Source organism: Vombatus ursinus, unplaced genomic scaffold (genome assembly GCF_900497805.2).
Source record: "Vombatus ursinus unplaced genomic scaffold, bare-nosed wombat genome assembly UNPS02014770.1, whole genome shotgun sequence".
NCBI classification, from domain to species: Eukaryota; Metazoa; Chordata; class Mammalia; order Diprotodontia; family Vombatidae; genus Vombatus; species Vombatus ursinus.
The window spans coordinates 36167173-36185761 of NW_020954548.1; the positions used below are offsets into that span (position 1 = coordinate 36167173).

The window sequence follows — 18589 nt, forward strand, 5'->3', positions numbered from 1 at the left end:
AAATGAAGTGACTTGACCAATGTCTCAGTTGATGTGACCTAAGACTAATTGTCTCTCTCTGCAGTTAGTGGCAAAGCTGAGGCTAAGATCTCTATGACTTTGGAGGTGTTTCCACGTATCCCGCTTCCCGAACAACACAAAACTGTACAATTAAGTGATAGGTTTTACAATAGCTGTAGAAGGTCCAAGAGGCAGCTGTTAGATTATTAGAGGTATTAATGGTACAGTGGATAAAGAGCTAGGCCTGGGGCCAGGAAGACCTGAGTTCAAATCTAGTCTCACATACTTACTAGCTGTGTGACCCTGGGCAAGTCACTTGACCTCTTTTTTGCCTCAGTTTCCCTAATTGTAAAATGAGGATAATAATAACATCTATACCTCACAGGGTTGTTGTAAAGATTAAATGAGATGATAATTGTAAAAATTGCTTGGCACGATGCCCAGAACATAGTAGATACGATAGAAATGCCTATTCTATTTTCTTACTCTTCCAAGAAGACAAAGATCCCTGGAACAGTCAGGGAGGCTTCCTAGAGGACAGAGTCATAGAGGTAAAAATGTACTTGGTACCTTAGTATGAAAGTTAGCTCAACCTAACTAGGTCTAGGGGTTCCTCTGTAAGGGAGAAAAGGCTAGAAAGTCAGGGTTGAGCCATAATGCGTATTCATTAGGAGGATAAGGATTTTGAACTCTGTCCTTCAAGCAATGTGAATCCTTTAACATTTCCTGAGCAGGAAACTGATGTGGTGAAAGTGATTTTTAGAAAGATTATATTGGGGGCCATCAGGATGGCTCAGAGAGGCTAAAGCTATGGTTAGACTATGGGGCTCTGAATGCACCTTTAGGCTCCCTCTACCTGGTTTCTTAGCCAGAGATAGTTGTCATGACTGTGAGTTGGAGATCTCAGAATCTCTGAGTTAAATAGGGGTTCAGAAGTTATCTAATCCTATCTGTACTTGAAGCGGGAATCCCTGCTACAATGTCTCCAACAAGGCCATCCAGTTTTCACTTTTAAAGTGAATGGGGAACTCACCACCTCCTGATGCAGTCCATTTCACTTTTGGTCAGATTTGATGGGGGTAGGTGACCCCTTAGTTAATGGGTGAGTTGATGTTTGGGTGAGAGAAGCTCTAGGATATTAGGGGAGCCACTCACTAGCTTGAATGGGAGACTTCCATGTGACCTAGGGGCCTCTCCTATGGAATAATAGGTATGGAGATAGCATCTTCCCCAGGCCTATTGACAACCTCCGCTCCCCAAACACACACTCTACCTATATGTATGCACATGGCATGCATTTGTATGTAGTGACCTTTCCTCCTTCTGAGCCTCCTCATCTCCAAAATCCAGTATATGTATCCCCTGTCCCCAATTTTACTTACCGAATTCTGCCTGGTATTATAGTTTCTGTAGCCACCACATTGTGGCTTCTCTACTAGGCATGAAGTCCCTGAGGGCAGGGGTTGTGTCTAACTCATCTCTATATCTTTCATGGTTCCCAGGATAGAGCTTCACACACAGCAGATGCTTAATAAATGGTTGTTGAAATGAATGAATAAGGACAAATGTGTATAAGAGCAATCCAATTAAATGGCCTATTTGATCTTACTTAAGAAACTTCACTTGCAATTAAGAGGCAGATTAGAAAGTCAGACCAGCTTAGAGGCCAGCGCAATAGTGGGAATCCTCCACTTGGAATCAGAAACCTTAGGTTTGAATCCAGGCTCTACTACTTAGTAGTAGTGGGACTTTGAGCAAGTCAGTTTCCTTTGTGGTCTCTTTTTCTTCATCTGTAAAACAGGGGTGATATGTCATACTATCTACTTTACAACATTGCCCTAGAGATTCAATGAGAGAAATCTACAAGTAGGTTTTGTAGCATATTATATCAATGGGAGATCTTTTTCCTGTTAAGTAGAAAAACACATATACAGCATGTCTTATCACGAGGATCACGCCCAGCTTGAATATCCACCCAGGGATAAGAAACTGGCAGAGAGGAAGCAAAAACCCCAGGATGTCGTGACACACCTGACTTGACAAGATCTCCTGGCCCTACTATATAGAATCCAAGGAAGCCAGGTGGGAAATTGTACAGGATGATTGAAAGGTGGCCGTAACAAAGGCATGGTGCCCTGATTGAACACCTGTCTTGGTGATGATACTGGGTTCTTTGCAGGAATCAAACCAACTGCCATGAGGCCTTGGTGTGAACATATGCAGTACAACCTTACATATAAACTCACATTCACAATTCCGCAGTCCAAGTGCATAGGCAGTTACAGGCATGCTGCCACACCAAGAAACACATATTCCTCTTTTCTGCCCACATTAGCATTTGATTGTGACTTTTCCATTACTGTCTACTGGTTTTCCTGTACCTCTTTATATTTTCTACTCTCTCATGCTAATCTGGCTCTGCCTCTGCCTCTGCCCATCCATTAACTTCTTTCAGTGTTCAATCCTCAGAGGCTCCTCCATCACTGTGTCCTAATAAGCTATTTGATCTAATGGCCTGTTCAATCATACTTAGGAAACTTCATTTGGAATTAAAGAGGCAGCTTAGAAATTCTGGGAGTTTAAGCCAGCCTGGAACCCGTTCAAAAGACCAGCAAAGACCAGACTAGAGATTAGCCCAGAGACCAGCCCAGAGCCCAGTTTAGCCAAGCCCAATCTAGACAATAATTCAAAGTCCAGCCTACTCCAGCTTGGTATGAACCAATCTAGAGAATATGTTAGAGCACAACCCAGGATGCATACTAGTATGGTCTAGCCCAGAGCTAAAACCAGTGTTTATCTCAGCCTAGAGAATATCCTACAGTCCAGACCAGAGACAAATCTAGTCAAGTCCAGTCTAGAGAATAATGCAAAGCCTAGTCTAGAACCCAGTTTAATCTAGCTTTTCCCAAACCAGTCTAGAGAATATCATACATTCTAACTCAGGCTCCATCCTAGGTTAGAAAATAGCCTGAGGCCCATTGCAGAGCTAAAGTCAGTGCCCAGACCAATCTAAAGGACAACTCATAGCCAATTCTGGCCTTTAGGATAGCTGAAGTTATCCTCAAACTAGCCCAGCTCAGCCAAGTTCAGCCTAGAGAATATCCCAGAGTCCAATCCCAGACCGAGCCCAGTCTAAAGAAGAGTCCATAGACCAGACCAGTAGAGCTGAGAAATAGGTCTAGTCCAGAGTGAAGGCCAGTGTGTATTCGGAGTCCAGCCCAGACTAGACTAGAGTCTGACTCAGACTGTTTGGAAGAATACCCAGATAGTCCAGATTGATGCAGCCCAGTTACTGTAGACCATTGTGCAGCCAAGTCTAGAGAAGAGTTTGGACCCCAGGCTGGCCCACCTTAGAACAGATGAGACCAACCTAATACAACTTGAAATTCTTTTTATATATACAGTGAAATCTTTCATTAATTCTCACTCCAAAGGATAGGAGGTAATAGCCTATGGACAGAGATGGAGTGTAAGCCAGGGCCGTGGTTTGAAAAAAAATAACAGATTCTTGTTGGGAGTTTAGGGAATCAGAGGTGGAACAGAGGAGTCTGGATCAGACAGTATCAGAGGCAAAGGAAAAATATCCTCATACCACTTAACTAGATTGTGAGGTCTACCTACAGCTATGTTTTCAGAAAAATTAAAGAAGGGGATAGAATGGGAACATGGTGGTGTGGAAAAACTCTTGCACTGGAGAGGAGACCTGAATGCTAGTTTCTACTTGGTCACTAATGAACAATGTAATCCAGGCCACATCACTAATGCACTCTGAACATCAGTTTTCTCTGAAAAATGAGGGTGTTGGACTAGATACAACCCTAAAATCCCTTCCAACTCTAAAGTTCTGGGGTAAATCTTGGAAGAAAAACTGGAAACAAGGGATGTAGGAATGTGAGCCCGACTGGCAGTTTACCATCCCCTTTAGGATTAGGGATTGTCCCTAGTGACTCAGCAGGAGAGAGTCAGAATCTCCTTCAGCTGTGGCTATTGCCAATGTTTTTGTAAAATGTTGAGTGCAACACAGTAATTTCTACTTCCTTCCATTATTTGGGAATAATTAAATTTTGGCTGTCTAATACACCTAATTGGGAAGCACAGTATAGGGAAGAATCTGGCTGTTAATGCTAGGCTTGTAATTTTTTTTTTTGTTGTTGTTGTTCTTTTTTCTTGGAGGGGCAGGGAGAGGAATGACCTTACCATGGGCATGCTTTGGATATGCCTAAAAACAGGTTCCTTTTTCCCCTGAAACTAAAGTCCCCATTTTACAAATGAGACAACTGAGTCTCTGAGAGACAAAATGACTTTGCCAGAGTGACACCCAAAGAAATGCTGGAACTGATTTGAACCCAGGTCCACTGACTCAAAAGCGTTGTTTCCTGGGAGGGGCAGGAGTTGGTGGAAAAGTTTTTTTGGGGGGCTGACCTATAAGTCAGATTGAATTATTCTGTCCAGTGTCACCCCCAATTACCTTGTATTTATTTATTTGTGTACCTTTGCTTTCCTTGATAGAATTCATGTTTCTTGAGTATAGAGACTTCTTTTTTTGTCTTTCTCCAACAAAGTGCACTCATTAAGCACTTACTGTATGTAAAACACATAGTAAGTGCTTAATAAATACATACTTATTATTTGATTGATAGTTATGGGAAAAAGTTAATATTATATCTTTAAAACAAATCTCTTCCTTCTTTGGACAGAAGAAGGGGAAAGCTTCAATTTCCTAAGTGACTACTAATAGCTGGCATTTATATAGTACTTTAAGGTTTGCAAGGTACTTTGCATATATTATCTCATTTTATCCTCACAACAACTCTGTGAGGTAGGTACTATTATTATCCCTGTTTTATAGATGAGGAATCTGATGCTAAAAGAGGTTACATGATTTGCCCAATAACAAAATGCTAGCAAGTGTCTGGGGAGGGATTTGAACTCAGTTCTTCCTGACTGAGACCTGTATTCTATCCATTGTACCCCCTAGCTTCCTCATAAGACATATACAAATCTAAAACAAGCTACCTCACAATGATGGACAAATGCCACAGAGTATTATGGTCTCTGCATGCTTTGTTCAGTTATGTGACAGTGAATGTGTAGTTTGTTCTATACAATTTTCTGTGAGACTTCCTTACATTTTCATCAGAACCATTGGTGGATATATATGTTATTTTCACAAGGATTTTATAGAGATTGAAAAAAATAAGCCTATGGGTCAATAGATGCTGATGCCTGCTCAGTTGCCTATTTTGGGTAATAACATCTATGATCTTTTCCATTCTTTTTGAAACTTTTACCACTGAAATGTCTAGAAATTCTACATGCAGTTTAAATGATGTCACCTAATTCTTTATATATGTGTGTGTGTGTGTGTGTGTGTGTGTGTGTGTATTTGGCCAAGATGGTTGTTCTTTCCAGCTTAATGTTCTTCAATGTACTTATTTTTTATTTTATTATATAATGTGTTGGGTGATAAAGGGGTTGGATAAAATGTGGTTGTTCCCTGGTCATTGGGGGTGAAAATAGAGCGCCATCAGAATGCTGGCAGATCTGTTTAATTTCACATCTATTTGTTCTCTTCTTTTCTGTTTCATCTATGACTTGAGGCAGGTCCTCAAGACTTTCCAAAAGCCACATGCACACATGTGCACATACATGCATGCATTTACACACATGCATGCATCTACACACACGTGTGACACACATACAACATGAAGATTACAGACACACAAAAAAGTCATCTGGATAACCATACTGCCCAGATCTGTGCTGCTGTAATACAACGAGGGCTCATCTACCTCTTTTGCTCTTATTTCTTCCAAAACACATAGCTTTGATACCACAGTAAAAAGGATAGTTTAAAGAAAAGCATCCCAGGGGCCCAGGCTTTTCCTGGTTTCATATGCTGTCAATAAGTGGCCTCAGAGAAGAAAAGAGACTTAAGCTCTCAATAGGATTATTGGCAGCAGCCTTTCTACTTTTATGTCTCCAATGTTCTTCCTCCCTGACCTGTTTGCTTACACCAAACAGGCCTGAGCTACACACACAGTCAAACATTCGTCAGTCTACTGAGTTCAAAGTCAAGAGATCCAGTTTTGGATAAGAACTCACTATTTGACAAAAAACTGCTGGGAAAACTGGAAGGCAGTATGACAGAAAGTAGGTATGGACCAGCATCTTATACTGTATACCAAAACAAGGTCAAAATGGGTACATAATTTAGACATAAAGGGTGATCCCATAAACAAATTAGGGGGGCAAGGAATAGTTTACCTGTTACATCTATGGATATGGGAAGAATTTATGACCAAACGAGAGATAGAGGGCTTTATAAGACGTAAAATGGATAATTTTGACTACGTGAAAGTAAAAAGGTTTTGCACAAACAAAACCAATGCAAAAACTAATGCAATGTTTTTTATAGCAAGTGTCCCTGACAAAGGCCTCATTTTTCAAATACACAGGGAACTGAATTAAATTCATAAGAATACAAGTCATTCTCCAGTTGATTAATAGTCAAAGGATATGAACAGGCAGTTTCCAGATGAAGAAATCAAAGCTATCTATAGTCATATGAACAAATGCTCTAAATCACTATTAATTAGAAAAATGCAAATTAAAACGACTCTGAGGTACCACCTCACATTTATCAGATTGGCTAATATGACAGAAAAGGAAAATGATAAATGTTGGAGGGGGCGTGGGAAAATTGGGCCACTCGTGCACTGTTGGTGGAGTTGTGGCCTGATCCAGCCATTCTGGAGAGCATTTGGAACTACGCCCAAAGGGCTATAAAACCATGCATACCCTTTGATTCAGCAATACCAATACTAGGTCTGTATGGCAAAGAGCTTTAATAAATGGAAAAGGACCTATTTGTACAAAATATTTAGAGCAGCTTTTAGTGCAGGCAAAGAATTGGAAATTGAAGGGATGCTAACAATTGGGGAATGGCTGAACAAGTTATGGTATATGACTGTAATAGACTACTATTATGCTAAAAGAAACAACAAGCAGGTAGATTTCAGAAAAACCTGGAAAGACTTAATGAACTCATGCAAAGTGAAGTGGGCAGAACCAGAAGAACATTGTACACAATAATAGCAATATTGTATGATGATCAACTGTGAATGACTTAGCTATTCTCAGCAATACAATAATCCAAGACAATTCCAAAGGACTCATGATGAAAAATACTATTCACCTCCAGGGAAAGAACTGATGGAGTCTGTATGCAGATCAAAGCATAATATTTTTCACTATCTTTATTTCCTTCATTTTTGGTTTGTTTTCTTTAGTAATATATGTATAAGTAATATAATACTTAAAAGTATTATAAAATACTTTTCAAGTAATATGGAAATATGTTTTTCATGATTGCACATGTATAACCTATATAAAATTGTTTATCATTTTAGGGAGGGGGAAGAGAAAGGAGGGAGAGAATTTAGAAGCAGAAATTTTTAAAAATGAATGTTAAAACTGTTTTATATTTAATTGGGAAAATAATATATTACTCAAAAAGGGGGAAAAATCCAGTTTTGAATTCTGACTCTGCTTCTTATAGACTGTATATCATCCATAGAATAGGAATGATAATAACCACACTATGTCAACCTCACACGACTGTAGTAAGGAAAATGCTTTGTAAACTGAAAAAACATCATAAAAATAGGAGCTTCAGTCCCTGAATCTCCAAATTGGTGGAATCTGATTGACTAAGATTTTTCTTTTTTCCAGTTTAGGCCCTTTTAATGTGTCCTATAAACAGGCTGCTGAAGCATGAACCATAGGAAAATATGTGACTTTTTCTTTGCAGCCAAAAAAAGAGAGATAAAAATGAAAATAAAAACACTAAAGATAGTTGTAGGGGAAAAATGGTTTTGTACATAAATCATAACATTATAAACTCAAGACAATTCATAGACAAAAAGGTTAACTCCCACATCTATCACCCATCTCTGCAAAAAAGTTTATATGGAACATCCATCCAGTCAAAACCAGCATGCTGTCTCCTTCAAATATCATCCAGGTTTTTCTGAGATGATCTCTGGACTGCGTGTTTGTCTTGGAATGTCCTCAGAAGGTTCTGTCAATGATTAGACGACAGGATAAAACCTCCAGAGTCCATTCAAATGGTCAGGGGAGAGAATGGGGATATGCTATACAAATTTTGTCTTGTTTTCTTGTGGCTTATCTCCTTCTCTTCCTTGGCCTCCTCAGAAACCACCTGGACCTCCAAAGTTTCCTTGGCCTCTGCCACTAAAATCCCCTTCACTTCCTCTACTGCTTACTTGGCCATTGTGCTTGGCCCTGTCCAGAATTACTTTGTTTTCATCAATCTCCCTATCTTCTCTGGCCTCTTTCTCAGTTTTAGCATCTTCTTCTGAGTTGAAATCCACAAAACCAAATCCTTTAGCTGACTCTATCTCTTTGTCTATGGTGATCCTGGCACCCACAGAGCCATGAAATGCATCTTTCAATGTTTCTTCTTTTGGGTCTTTGGACAGACCTTTGATGAACCAAGTTTTGTGAGACTTTAGTGCCCTTGGTGCTACATTAATTTTTTCTGTCCCCTCAGCTCCAGCTGGATGGCTCTGCCTTCAATTTCTATCTTGTTACAAGAATTTAAAGCTTCTTCTGCATCTTCCACAGAGGCAAATCAATGAATACATATCTTATAGGTCAGCCTTCGTTGTTCCGAGGCAAGCTGATGGATGACACCTTCTTAAACACTTCCTGCAGATTTTATTTAGTAGCATTGTAGACAAGCTTATTCAGCACCAGTGGCTTTGAGTCTTCCGACTTGTTGTTGTTCCTGCTCCAGAAATCATTCTCCCCACCTCTTGAGTTTTCTTGTCCTTGACTTTTCACCCCTGCGTAGTCCAGAATGAGGACCTGACCCTCATTCTCAATCCCCTATTTCTCTTACAAGGCCTTGTAAAAGTCGGCTTCTTTCTTAAATTCAATATAGGCACTTTCTTTGGGCATCCCATCCTTGGTGCAGACCAGTCTGATCTCAATAGCATCTTTAAACAATTTCTTGAGCTCCTTCTGAGTTACTTTATATGGCAGATTCTTGACAAAGATTGTCCTTGCATCTTGATCTTTCTTATTCTCTTTTGCTTTTTCTAGTTTCATCCCAGAGCCAAGCACTTTGGAACCACTGAGTTCCAATGCCCTTTCCATGTCTTCAGCAGATTCAAATTCCATGTAACCAAACTTCCTGGTGGCACCAATGAGAATATCCATAATGATAAGGTCTTTTTTTGCAAAGAAATCCATGATTCCAGTTTTTTAATTCACAAGTGGTTTTGTTGAAGTCCAGATTACCAGCCAAAAAATTGAAGTTTGTAGGCATTTTAGTTTCCAATTTCTGTGTCTTGGCTTTGGGGATTTTCTGTTTACCCATTTCCTTTTACCTCTTTCCTGGCACTTCTTTAATGGGTATTTCTTCCTCCTCCTTATCTACTTCCTCCATATCTTCACCTTCTTCTTCCTCAACATCTTCATCTTCTTAATCCTCCTCTGATTCCTTGGCTTCTCCAGCTTTCCCAGAACCAGCCTTCCCTTTGGCAGATGCTGTATTCATAGCTTCTTCTTGAACTCTATGAACACAATTACAAAACGCTTTTCACACAAATAAAGTCAGATCTAAATAATTGGAAAAACATCAGTTGCTCATGGGTAGGCTGAGATAATATAATAAAAATGACAATTCTGCCTAAGCTAATTTACTTATTCAGTGCCATACCAATCAAACTACCAAAAATTATTTTGTAGAGTTAGAAAAAACAACAAAATTCATTTGGAAGAACAAAAGGTTCAGAATATCAAGGGAACTAATGAAAAGAAATGCAGGGAAAGATGGCATAGCTGTTCCAGATCTTAAATTGTATAAAGCAGCAATCATCAAAACTACTTGGTACTAGCTAAGAAATAGAGTGGTGGATCAATAGAATAGTTTAGGTATGCAAGACACAGTAATCAATGACTATAGTAATCTGCTATTTGATAAACCCAAAGACCCCAGCTTCTGGGATAAGAACTCACTATTTGACAAAAACTTTAAAAGAGTATGGCAGAAACTAGGCATAGATCAAAATCTTACACCATATACCAAAATAAAATCAAAATGGGTTCATGATTTAGATATAAAGGCTGATGCTATAAGCAAATTGGGAGAGCAAAGAATAGTTCACCTGTCAGATTTATTGAGAACAGAAGACTTTATGACCAAACAGGAGATAGAGAACATTATGAAATGCAAAATGGATAATTTTGATTATTTTAAATTGAAAAGTTTTGGCACAAACAAAGTCAATGCAACCAAGATTAAGAGGGAAGCAGAAAACTGGGAAAGAGTTTTTACAACCTGTGTCTCTGATAATGGCCTTATTTCTAAAACATATAGAGAACTAGGTCAAATTTATAAGAATACATGTCATTCCCCTACTGATAAATGGTCAAAGTATATGAACAGGCAGTTTTCAGATGAAGAAATTAAAGCTATGCTTTAAATCAATATTAATTAGAGAAATGCAAATCAAAACAATTCTGAAGGAACACATCACACCTATCAGATTGGCCAACCTGACAAAAAATGAAAATGATAAATGTTGGAGAAGATGTGGGAAAATTGGAACACTAATGCATTGTAGATGGAGTTGTGAAATGATCCAACCATTTTGGAGAGCAATTTGGAACTATGTCCAAAGGGCTATAAAAATTTGCATACCTTTTGACCCAGCAATAGCACTTCTAGGACTGTATCCCAAAGAGATCATAAAAATGGGAAAAGGACTCACATGTACAAAAATATTTATAGCAGCTCTTTCTGTGGTGGCAAAGAATTGGAAATTGAGGGAATGCCCATCAACTGGGGAATGGCTGAATAAGTTGTGGTATGTGAATGTAATGGAATATGATTATGCTAAAAGAAATGATGAGGCAGCTAGGTGGTGCAGTGGATTGCGCACTGGCCCTGAAGTCAGGAAGACCTGAGTTCAAATCCGGCCTCAGACCAAAACACTTGACACTTACTAGCTGACCATGGGCAAGTCACTTAACCTCAATTGCCTAAAAATTAAAAAAAAAAAGAAATGGATGAGCTATCCTCTGGAGCAACTAGGTGGTGCAGAGGATAGAGCACCAGCCCTGAAGTCAGGAGGACCTGAGTTCAAATCCAGCCTTAGACCAAACCCTTGACACTTACTAGCTATGTGACCCTGGGCAAGTCACTTAACCTCAATTGCCTAAAAAAAAAAGAAAGAAAGAAAAGAGAAGAAATGATGAGCAGGCAGACTTCAGAAAAACCTGGAAAGACTTGTATGGACTGATGCTGAGTGAAGTGAGCAGAACCAGGAGAACATTGTGCACAGCAACAGCTATGTTGTGCGATGACTAACTTTGTTAGACTTAGCTCTTCTCAGCAATGCAAGGATCTAAGACATCTCCAAAGGTCTCACGATGGAAAATGCTATCCATATCCAGAGAAAGAACCATGGAGTTTGAATGCAGATTGAAGTATACTATTTGCTGTTTTTTTTCTTTTCTTCTGTTTTGTTTTGTTTCCTCTTTCTTGTGGTTCCTCTTATTGGTTCTAATTCTTCCCTTTTAACATGTTAATTTGAAAATAGGAACATATCTGTAGAGCCTATATCACACTGCATGCCATATTGAGGAGGGAGGGGGAGAAAAATTTAAAACTCAAAAGAGTGTGGAAGTGATTGTTGAAAACTAAAAATAAGTTAATAAAAAATAAAAAAGTCATCCTTATGGTTTTCATCTTCATCACTATAATTTTCCTCCTCACCCTCTTCCTCCTCATTCTCAGAGTCTTGTTTGGCTAAATCTGTTCCCATTTTTGTGGCTTTGGGTGGCTCAGATTCTTCATCCTCCTCATCTTTGCTCCACTCTTTTCAGATTCACTGACTTCTTTCTTGGCATTCTTCCCAATTTTGCCCCCCTCCTTTTTGGGGGTGTGTGCTTCTTTAGTTGGAGTGGCTCCCTTCTTTCCTGGTGTAGCCATTTCTTGGCCGGGGCCATAGCCTTCTTACCAGGAGTCATGACTACTTTCTTGGCATTTGTGGTGGCAACAACACCTTTTTTGGCTGGTGGTACCTTCTTTGCTGGTGTAGCCACAGCCATCTTGCCCTTCTGAGGGACCACAATCTCTTCTCCACTACTTTCTTCCTCTTTTGGGGAAAGAACTATTTTCTTTGACTCACCTTGATTTTTAATAGCTTTCACCTAAGCTTCACCATGGTGCTGGCATGGGACTCAGAAGTGGAGGGTGCAGATCCATCTGCAGAGACCAAGGCAGTGTTGGTGGTAATGGAGATCATGGCATCCATAAGCAGCTTTTTGCTGGCAGAGACTAAGACAAAAACTTTGCTAAGATTTTAATCCTTGTTCAGAGAACTTGATTTTAAATAAAAATTTACAATCTACAAAACAGATACATTAAATGAATGTTCATAGTACCCTAAATAGGAATTTTCTTCCAAGCCAAGTACCAAAATTGACCTCTGAAGCAAGCAGTATGAAGAGTGAATGCTCTCACTTGTGTGTGCATGTGTGTGTGTGTGTGTGTGTGTGTGTGTGTGTGTCTGTGTCTGTGTCTGGGGGAAGGGACTGGGGTATAGGGAGAACAGTGACCTATGATGGGGAGATAGTAGCCCCTAGACATTGGTGTAAGTTTACTGTTGGGGAGGTAGCCAATCAGAAGTGAGAAGGGAACAAAGCAAAAAAAAAAAAAAAGGCCGTCTCAATCTGCCATCTGACAGCTTTCTATTATAACTAATTGTTCTTGTTAACAAGGTGTTAAGTTCTGCTATTTCTTTCTTCCACATTTGGCATCCCAGAGCAAAAGACTGTTTGGTTCTCCCTAGTTATGGCTCTGCTCACTCAGTTTACAACATTATTTGCCCAGTTTTCTTTCCCTGATACGTTTACATTATGATTCAGTTCACTGAAATCCAGATTTCATGATGTGTTTTAGGAGCAGGTTAGTTGCCTAAATCAAAATGCGCTTGTGCATTTTAAAGCACAAGAACCGCCCTCTTTATATGGTTTTGCTGCTTCTGTCTATAGGATTGATACTGGGCTCTTTGAACTTCCTCAATATCCCCTGTGGCAGTGATGTTAAACATTTATATTACATCAGGTGATGAGCTAATGCAAAAAAAAATCTACTGGGTGAGAAATGCTTAGAGGCTATGAACCTGGCTTACCCATCTAGAATCATAGAATTAAAACTGGAAGGGACTTTGAAATCATCTCGTGCATCCTCTTCATTTGATAGATGAAGAAAACAAGATCCAGAGAAGGTAAGTGACTTATGCAACATCACACATCTGTGTCAGTCTCAGAAGCAGTATTTGCCCTAGGTCTTTTCTTAACATGCCTGGGTCAGGGGTCATGGGCCCCTCTAATCATATTTAAACATTTCTAACTTTTGAATAAGGGCTGTTTGGGTAATCAGAGCAATCTGTCCTCCATGATTTCTCGTCTCTGCTTTCTTTCATTGAGTCTGGCTTTGGCTGATTTCCAGTGACCATCACTTTTTGTATGTCAGCCCAGCAATAATGATGATTCAATTCATTTCAGTGCAAGGTAATGCAATTCAGTTCAATTCAACAAATGATTATTAGATGTCTAATATGGTCAAGGCCCTGTGCTGAGTAGTAGGATACAAAGTGTATAGTACATAAAGGAAAATGACAAAATAATAATAATAAAAATAATAACTAGCATTTTTTAACTTTAAGGTATACAAAGCACTTTAAAAATTTTATCTCATTTTACCTTCACAACAAACCTGGGGGTTAGATGCTACTCTTATCCCCATTTTACAGATGAGGAAACTGAGAAAGACATAGGTCAAGTGATTTGCCTAGGGTCACACTGTTAGGGCTTGCCCTCAGTTAAGTTGATGGACTGCATATTATAAACATGTAAACTAAAATACAAATGTAAAATCATGTAAACTAAAATACAAATAATAAAATCTTTGAATGCATAGGAGAGGTCAGACTGGCTTGAGAGACACAAGGACAGAGAGAACTCTTCTAATTAGAGAATTCAGAGGAAGATTCATGGAGGAAGTAGCATTTCCTTTAAAGAAGGAAAAGAGAAACCCATTCCATGCTATAGGATGTACAAAGGCCCAAAGGGAAAGGGCAGGGTAAATTCAGGGAATTATGAATAATCCTGCTTAGATGGAAATGGAACTTGTACTAAAGGTTTTATTATGAAAAAAATACTGAAAACATCATGCTAGATTACAAGGGGCCTTGAATGCCAGACTAACGGGGTTAGTTTTTTTTCTGTAGGCTATTGGGAGTCATCAAAAGTTTCTGAGCAAGGAAGTGATATTATTAAGACATTAGGAAGATAACTCTGGTGATGAATCTGAGAGGGCCAAGAATGAAAGCAAGGAGGCCAACTGGAGTGGTATTATAATAGTCTGGGAAGATGACAAAGTGGGCTTGAATTAGAGCATTGGCATTTGGTTTGGAAAAGTGAGGATGGATGCAAGAGATACTGTGCTGTCAGTTCAGATTTTTCCGTATTAAAATACCCCAATGTTCCTTGTTTCATTGTCTTCTTCTCTATGATGGCCTGACTCAGAACATTCTGACAACCAGCTAGAGGCTTGCCTTAGACAATCAAAAGACATAGTGGGAGCAAGAGGCAGGGAGCAGACTTCCACCCTGAAGTTAGAGACTTGGCTTCAGAAATAAGGTGAAGACTTGGGGCTGGGACTCAGTGTCAGTGAGAGAAGAAGGATCATATCCAATATTCTCATGTCAGTGACCACCTTGAGCTCTTAGTCTCTGAGATGTAATGAAAAACATACCAAGTTTAGAGCCAATAGGCCTGAGTTCAAACTCTAGTCTTGCCACTTACAAGCTTTGGGTCAGGGTTGGGGTAAAAACTATTCCTCAACGATCCCTCTGGAACTAGAGCTCAGAGATTAGTTTGGATCCAGGTTAAGGCTCATTCTGAGATTAGATCAGGGCTCAGCCTGGGCAGTTACTTTGAATTCCCACCTGAGGAAGTGAGAATAGCCTTGGCTTAGGAGTCACAAGAACAGAGGGTCAGACAAGGCCATGATTTTCTTAAAGTCCCAAGGGAAGAATAAACACGAATCAGAGAGAAAGACACCATTAGCATAAAGGAGGGAGTTTGGTGGGATGGGAGGTGGTAATCTGAAGAAAGGTTTTCTTGGGAGAAATGAATGTATTCCGGAGTAGTCCTTGGGGAATGGCTTGGGAAAGGAATCCTGAGATACCTGAGGATGAAGGACACAGTATAGAGCAGAGTCACATGAAAAGCCCATAGAATTAAAGACCAAGACCTGGAAGGGCCATTAGAAACCATCAAGATCAATGCCCTCATTTTACAGATGAGGACCAGGAATCCCCAATACGAGCATGAGCCCCGGGGCAAACCTGAGTTACTGAGTTCATTAATACTACATCCAACCAATACGCCCCATTTTCTAGCTTAATAGAATCTTTGATGACCAGTTCAGATGAACATCCACCTTATCCTGCTGGGTGAAGTTTTCTCTACATTTATGTGATGTCCAGGCATCAAGGTTACACAGTGCCTACCATGTATGAGAGTTCCATAAAAGCTTGATGACTGACTGAATGATGGGATTTCTCAAGCCTGCACTCTCCGTATCACTGAGCCCTGCTGTGATTGGAAGCTTCCTAAGAGAAGGAAATATGTCTTAGCTAAACTTTGTATCTACCTCCACAATGAACAATAAATGGTATCCTAAACACTGTAGTCACTAAATAAATATTTGTTGGAGCGATGAATGAAAAGCCTTCATTCATACCCCCCAACACAGACATTTCTTCATCGACAGCATTAACGTTCTATAATTTTAACACTTAAAATAGCGCCTCTTCCCAGCCGTTAAAATGATAAAACTACCTCATGTTTATACAAGGCTTTGAAGGATTCATGTTCACTACCTCCTCTAAGCTTCACAACTGCTGTGTTCAGGACAAAGGCCAGGACTTCTCTCCTCCCCTTCATTTTACCGATAAAAAAACTGAGGCTGCTAAATGTCATACAGAAAGTGAGTCACATCTGAACCCAGGTCTCCTGACATCCCCTCCAGAATGATGGAATATCAGAGCTGGAAAGACCATAAAAATTATCAAGACTAATCTCTGCCCCCATTGTCCTGATGGCCCAGAGACATCCATGTTGCTTATAGACTGATTGCTAACCCAGTGTTCTACGCCAAGCATACATACACTGACCAGTCCATTAAATGAATGGCCAGCCAAGGGACTAGCTAGTACGCCCACCTGGGAGAAGGTCCTGGTGTTACAAGTCGACAGGAATAGAGACTTGGCAAAAGATTAGCTGGTTAACATTTTGCAGAGACGGGGATGATGGAGAGGGCCATAAATGCTGAGCAGCCCAGTCTGCTCACAAATACTTTTGAAAATAACATTTGAATGACTTACGCTTCCTCACAATGAAAGGAGAGTCTTTGCAATGCAAGATAAATACAAAATCTGACTGGAGCCCATGCAAGTCTTGAAGACGTCCCCAGCTGCTGCTGCTGCTGCTGCTGCTGCTGATGATGATCGGTGAAGAGCTTTAAGATTCAGGGGGAGGATGCCCATTTGCACAGGCCCCTGTTATGTGATGCTCCTCTACTATGCCTCACAAATTTCAAGCCCCCTACTGCTGGGTCACAGTTGTGTGACTGACAATTCCTCTTCATTTCCATAGCCATACTGACCTGGGATACCCTAAGGGTAGGCAGAGCATATCACCCTTCTCCAGTCTCTATTAGCTGCCCTCATACTGCCCCTTCTCCCCATCTCTATCCTTGTGTTCCTCAAATTTGAAATCATACCCTCTCTTTTTTAGTTGACAGATTATAGTCTCAGTTCTGCTATTTAGCATCTGTGTGATTTTATTCTGGGCACTTTTCTTTTCAGACCCTCAGTTTTCTTCTCTGTAAAATGGGGATAATTATACTTGCCCTGCCATTCTTTCTACTGATTATTCTCGTTATGCATGGAATGCTCTGCCCCTTCCCTATTCCCTACCATTTCTTTTTCTGGCTTCATTTGAGACTCAGTTCAAATCCCACCTTTGACAGGAGGTCTTTCCTAGTCCCCCCCACCCCAGCTACCCCTTTCTCAGGTTACCTTCATCTACTCTGTATGTATCTTCTGCGTATCTGGTCACTTACATGTTGTCTCTCCCACTCGCTCCTTGAGGGCAGAAATTGTCTCTCTTTGTATCCCCACTGCTCAACACAGTTCCTGGTATATAGTAAGCACTTAATAAAGGCTTATTGACTGACTGACTGGTGACCTTATGGGAATTTTATATGGATCACATGAAATCATGGATGCTTTGAAATCATAAAATATAACATCATGTATTAATGCATTGACTATTGTCTACACAGATGACTTTAACACTTATATACCCAGACCTCATCTCTCTTCTCAGTTGGATCCCTAAATTCTCAGCTGCTTGTCAGACATATCCCCCTAGATGTCTCATAACCATCTCAAGCTCAATGTGTCCAAAACAGAACTTGTGATCTCTGGTTCCTAAACCTACTCTTTCATCACACTGCATGTGAAGTGGGTTCATCTGCAATGTCTGGACAAGAAGACTTGAGAAGGACTTTTCATACCAAACCAGGGAATTTGTGTTTTATCCTAGAGGCAAAGAAGAAATTGAAGACATTGAAATGTCTTGAGAAGGGATGTGATATAACCAGTAAACAGAACTCATTATCTTAGCCCCCTAAATCTAACCCTCTTCCAAACCTTCATATTTTGTCAAGGGTAAACCCAGGTTTGTAACCCAGGTTCATGACCTTAGAACCTCAGAGCAATCCCAACTCTTTCTTCTCCCTCATGCACTATATCCAATTGGTTGTCAAGTCTTAACTTAATGCCACATCTGTTCTATCTTCCCCTTTCTTTTCACTCACATAACTCTGACCCTACTTCAAGCCTGTATCACCTCTCTCCTGGACTATTGCAAAAGACTCCTGGGTGAACTCTTGACTTTCAGACACTCTCCTCAACTCTCTTCTACCTAGCTGCCAAAATAACTTTCGCAAAATACATCCGACCATATCACTCCCTTGTTCAGGGTGTTTCACTAACTCTCTGCTGCCTCTAGGATAGATTCTGAAGTTTGCCATTAAAAATCCTTCACAAGCTAGCTTGACTCCACCTCTCCTGACTTATCTGATGTTATTCCACTTTACATGCTTTTCAGACAAAGTGACTCATTTGCTGATCTCCAGACTCAGTATTCTATCTTTCACCTTCATGTCTTTGCCCAGGCCATACGTCATGCCTAGAATGTAGTAAGATGTAGTGAACTGAGAAGCAGGAAAACCTAGGTTTGAATTCCACCTTTGATACTTGCTAGCTATGCGACTGGGCAAGTCAATCAGCCTCTCTGAGACTCAGTTTCCTCATTTTAAAAATTATGATAATAATAGCATTTAGCTCATAAGGTTGTTATTGTTATTGTTGTTTTAGTTGTGTTGGACTCTTCATGACCCCATTTGGGGTTT

The 18589-nt window shown here is 40.0% G+C and overlaps 1 pseudogene; it reads right to left on the reverse strand.

The window, feature by feature from the left end:
• Positions 1-8125: 8125 nt before the first annotated feature.
• LOC114043637 lies at positions 8126-18364 on the reverse strand (annotated as a pseudogene).
• Positions 18365-18589: the final 225 nt, after the last annotated feature.